We start from the raw sequence: 6000 nt of genomic DNA, 5'->3' as shown, positions 1-6000 counted from the left end.
GCAATTTAACAATGTGATCAACAAACGCTTGCGCCAGCGTCTTAGCATTGGGTAACCCAGGAAAGGGAATGAAATGCGCAATTTTGCTAAAATCACAGTCTTCCCCGAGGAACGAGGCAGGTCCGTAATGAAGTCCATGGACAGATGCGTCTAAGGATGGGAAGGAATGGGTAACGGGAGGAGAGAACCCGATGGCCGTGAATAAGGAATCTTGGCACGAGCGCAGGTCTCGCAGGCTGCCACAAAACCCTCAACCGTCTTACGAAGAAGAGCCGGCCACCAGAATCTCCGAGCAATGAGATCCACTGTGGTTCTACTCCCCGGGTGCCCAGCAAGGACAGTATCGTGGTGCTCCTTAAAAACCTTGTGTCGTAAAGTGAGAGGCACAAACAACCTCCCAGGGGGACAAAGATCAGGAGCCTCTGCCTGGGCTGCCTGAACCTCTGTCTCCAAATCAGGATAAAGAGCAGAGACGACCACCCCTTCAGCCAAAATGGGACCCGGGTCTTCAAAGTTCCCCCCTCCCGGAAAACAACGTGACAGGGCATCCGCCTTCACATTTTGAACCCCAGGGCGGAACGTAACAACAAAATTAAACCTAGAAAAGAACAAAGACCATCTGGCCTGTCTCGGTTTCAGACGCTTGGCCGATTCCAAGTAGGCCAGATTCTTATGGTCGGTAAACACGGTAATAGGGTGTCTGGCTCCCTCTAACCAATGGCGCCATTCCTCAAAAGCTAATTTGATGGCCAACAACTCCCTATCTCCCACATCGTAATTTCTCTCTGCAGAGGAGAGTTTCCTTGAGAAATAGGCACACGGTCACCATTTGGCAGGAGAGGGACCCTGAGATAAGACCGCACCCACACCCACCTCAGAAGCATCCACCTCAACAAAAAAAGGTAGAGAGACATCAGGTTGTACCAAAATGGGAGCCGAAGCAAAACTCTCTGTGATACTAGAAAAGGCTTTAAGCGCATCTACCGACCACAAAGAAAAATCTACCCCTTTTTTAGTCATATCAGTGAGTGGCTTAACAACAGAGGAATAATTCAAAATGAACTTTCTGTAATAATTGGCAAAACCCAAAAACCGCATCAACGCCTTCTGATTCTCAGGAAGCTCCCAATCAAGCACGGCGCTGACCTTCTCAGGGTCCATGCGAAAACCAGAAGCGGAGAGAAGAAAACCAAGAAATTGAATCTCCAGAACCGCAAACACACATTTTTCCAGTTTAGTGTACAACTTATTATCCCGCAGAATCAGCAAGACCTGACGTAGGTGGTCTCGATGAGTCTTGAAATCAGGAGAAAAAATCAAAATGTCATCTAGATACACCAGTACAAATTTCCCCATTAAATGATAAAAAATGCTGTTCACAAAATGTTGGAAGACGGCCGGAGCATTCATCAAACCAAAGGGCATAACCAAATTCTCGAAATGACCCTCAGGGGTATTGAAGGCCGTCTTCCATTCGTCCCCTTCCCTGACCCTGACTAGGTTGTATGCCCCTCTTAAATCCAACTTAGAAAAAACCTTAGCCCCAACAATCTGGTTAAACAGGTCCGGGATCAGAGGAAGCGGATATGGGTCACGAATCGTGATATGGTTCAGCTCCCTGAAATCCAAGGTCTTAAAGAAGCATCTTTTTTCCTAACAAAAAAAAACCCAGCGGCAACAGGTGACTTCGAGGGTCGGATGTGTCCCTTTCTCAGGCTCTCAGAGATATAAGTACGCATAGCGACTCTTTCAGGTTGGGAGAGATTGTATAAACGTGATTTTGGCAGTTTGGCGCCTGGGATGAGATTAATAGGGCAGTCGTACTCCCGATGCGGGGGCAACTCCTGGACACCACTCTAGGAAAACACATCCGAAAATTCAGAGAGAAAAGATGGCACAGTCTTGGTAGAAACCTCTGAAAGAGACGCCGTGAGGCAATTCTCTCTGCAAAACTCACTCCAACCATTTATTTGCCTTGCTTGCCAATCAATGGTGGGGTTATGTTTAGTGAGCCAGGGTAGCCCCAACACTAGAGGAGTAGGTAATCCGCTTAAGACGAAACATGACATATCCTCAACATGAGCGTCACCCCCAGTCAAACAGATATTGTGAACTATGCCCTTTAACGATCTTTGAGAAAGTGGAGCGTAATCGATAGCAAAAACAGGTATATCCTTTTCCAAAGTGCATACCTGGAAACCATGCGTTATTGCAAATTGATTATCAATGAGATTGACAGCTGCTCCACTATCTACAAAAATCTCACAAACAATGTTGTTGCTGTCTAGCGCCACCCTGGCAGGTAGGAGAAAACGGGAACTACAATTAAACGGCAAATGTTCAATTTCCGCATCAACCTTGCCAATAGTAGCAAATGGAAAGTTTTTAGAGGGTTTTTTTCTTTTTGTTTTTCTTTTATTACCCTCAGAAAACTCCATGAATTTCCTAGAGGGGCAAACATTAGCCAAATGATTTATACCCCCACAACAGAAACAAACCCTCCTCTGAGAGCTGAATCCTCTACTATCAGAGGCAAGCAAACCCAGCTGCATGGCCTCCTCAGAGGGGATTGAGAGAGACTGAGACCCCTGCGCACTGAATGAGACAGCCCCACTGTCCTTGGACTGAATATGACAGGAAGGAGTAGACTCCTCTCTCTCTCTCTAAGACGCTTGTCAATACGAACAGCTAGAGACATGGCAGATTCTAACGAGGCTGGTCTCTCATGAAAAGCAAATGCATCTTTCAATCTTTCCGAAAGACCATGGCAAAATTGACTTCGGAGTGCAGCATCATTCCAACCAGTATCAGCTGCCCATCTCCGAAATTCAGAACAATATATCTCTGCGGACTGTTTACCCTGGCATAAAAGACGCAGTTTAGATTCAGCCAGAGCAATACGATCCGGATCATCATATATCTGCCCCAGGGCTACAAAAAATTCATCCACCGATCGGAGGGGCCGTGCCCCCACCGGCAGCGAAAAGGCCCAAGACTGAGCGTTATACCTGAGCAGCGAGATGATGATCCCCACCCTCTGCTCCTCATCACCAGAGTAATGGGGAAGTAGGCGAAAATGGAGTTTGCAAGCCTCTCTAAAGTGAACGAAATTCTCACTACCCCCGGAGAACGTATCCGGAAGCGAGAACAAACTCCATGAACGCCAGCAGAACCGGTCACCTGAAACTGAGACACAGTTTTACGGAGATCTGCTACCTCCAGCGAAAGACCTTGCATGCGGTCAATCAAGGCTGAAACCGGATCCATGCTTAAAGAGGACCTTTCATCAGTATAATTTTAATAAACTAACACCCCTACCTAATAGTCCGGCATCCACTGATGTTCCCCCTTTTTTTTTTTTTTTTTTTTAATCGACCACCGAATGTTGAAATAATAGCCCCGTTTGTTCTGCTGCAGCGCCTGTCACTCAAGCGCTTTTTTGTATGGGGCGTTGCTAAACTATTTTCTTTGCTATGGGCCTTGGCTGAGAGCGCAGCCAATCAGAGTGCTCGTCTCTCAGCCAGGCAGAAGGAGCTAAAGTTCTTGCAAGAACTTTAGCTTCATAACATCCTGTTCCAGCGAAAGATCAGATTGACCGGCTGAGGGACGCGACGGGTGTGGAAGCAGCGGCACGAGCGGCAGGGTAAGTATCAGAATCAACCCCTAGACATCGAGCAAATAAGTAGCTGCCACAGCACCCCACTGGCAACGAGCATTATGGGGGTCTTGATCATGGACCCCCACCGGCAATCAGTATGGGGGTCATGATCATGCCCCCAGCAGAAACCACCCCCCCCCCCCCCTCTGGCAACGAGCATTATGGGGGTAATTATCATGGACCCCCCCACAGGCAGACAGCAATAAGGGGGTCATGATCATGACCCCCCCAGCAAAACCCCCCCCCTCTGGCAACGAGCATTATGGGGATCATTATCATGGACCCCCACACCCACAGGCAGACAGCAATAAGGGAGTCATGATCCTGACCCCCCCCAGCAAACCCCCCTCCTGGCAACGAGCATAATGGGGGTCATTATCATGGACCCCCACAGGCAGACAGCAATAAGGGGGTCATGATCATGCCCCCCCAGCAAACCCCCCCCTCTGGCAACGAGCATTATGGGGGCCATTATCATGGACCCCCCCACAGGCAGACAGCAATAAGGGGGTCATGATCATGACCCCCCCAGCAAAACCCGACCCCTCTGGCAACGAGCATTATGGGGATCATTATCATGGACCCCCACCCCCACAGGCAGACAGCAATAAGGGGGTCATGATCCTGACCCCCCCAGCAAAACCACCCCCCCCCCCCTCTGGCAACAAGCATAATGGGGGTCATTATCATGGACCCCCACAGGCAGACAGCAATAAGGGGGTCATGATCCTGACCCCCCCAGCAAAACCCCCCCTCTGGCAACGAGCATAATGGGGGTCATTATCATGGACCCCCACAGGCAGACAGCAATAAGGGGGTCATGATCATGCCCCGCCAGCAAAACCCCCCCCCCTCTGGCAACGAGCATTATGGGGGTCATTATCATGGACCCCTACAGGCAGACAGCAATAAGGGGGTCATGATCATTACCCCCCCTGGCATCGAGCATTATGGGGGTCATTATCATGGACCCCCCCCCCACAGGCAGACAGCAATAAGGGGGTCATGATCATGCCCCCCCAGCAAAACCACCCCCCCTCTGGCAACGAGCATTATGGGGGTCATTATCATGGACCCCCCCACAGGCAGACAGCAATAAGGGGGTCATGATCATTACCCCCCCCCTCTGGCAACGAGCATTATGGGGGTCATTATCATGTACCCACCCACAGGCAGACAGCAATAAGGGGGTCATGATCATGCCCCCCCAGCAAAACCACCCCCCCTCTGGCAACGAGCATTATGGGGGTCATTATCATGGACCTCCACCACCACCCCAGACAGCAATAACATGTAACAGCGTTTTAAAACAGTGAGCACTACCTCATAAATTCACTACATGATCCTACTATAGTTCTGCTCTTACAAAAAAATGTAATTGATAAGATGCATTTATTTAAAAAAAAAAATTATTATTCTCAGATCTGAAAATGGATAATTCGTCTGATGAATTACCACCAAGTGTTTTTGCGGCAAGATCAGAAAAAGTAAATTCACAAATAAAAAAAAATGTTGATAATGTATTATCATCCTATCAGGCTGGTCATTGTTTATCCATTTTTTTTTTTATTTTTATACACTGCGTGCAGAATTATTAGGCAAATGAGTATTTTGACCACATCATCCTCTTTATGCATGTTGTCTTACTCCAAGCTGTATAGGCTCGAAAGCCTACTACCAATTAAGCATATTAGGTGATGTGCATCTCTGTAATGAGAAGGGGTGTGGTCTAATGACATCAACACCCTATATTAGGTGTGCATAATTATTAGGCAACTTCCTTTCCTTTGGCAAAATGGGTCAAAAGAAGGACTTGACAGGCTCAGAAAAGTCAAAAATAGTGAAATATCTTGCAGAAGGATGCAGCACTCTTAAAATTGCAAATCTTCTGAAGCGTGATCATCGAACAATCAAGCGTTTCATTCAAAATAGTCAACAAGGTCGCAAGAAGCGTGTGGAAAAACCAAGGCGCAAAATAACTGCCCATGAACTGAGAAAAGTCAAGCGTGCAGCTGCCAAGATGCCACTTGCCACCAGTTTGGCCATATTTCAGAGCTGCAACATCACTGGAGTGCCCAAAAGCACAAGGTGTGCAATACTCAGAGACATGGTCAAGGTAAGAAAGGCTGAAAGACGACCACCACTGAACAAGACACACAAGCTGAAACGTCAAGACTGGGCCAAGAAATATCTCAAGACTGATTTTTCTAAGGTTTTATGGACTGATGAAATGAGAATGAGTCTTGATGGGCCAGATGGATGGGCCCGTGGCTGGATTGGTAAAGGGCAGAGAGCTCCAGTCCGACTCAGACGCCAGCAAGGTGGAGGTGGAGTACTGGTTT

The sequence above is a fragment of the Bufo bufo genome, chromosome 2 (genome assembly GCF_905171765.1).
Source record: "Bufo bufo chromosome 2, aBufBuf1.1, whole genome shotgun sequence".
NCBI classification, from domain to species: Eukaryota; Metazoa; Chordata; class Amphibia; order Anura; family Bufonidae; genus Bufo; species Bufo bufo.
The sequence above is the reverse complement of the archived record's forward strand: the minus strand, read 5'-3'. Positions refer to the sequence as shown.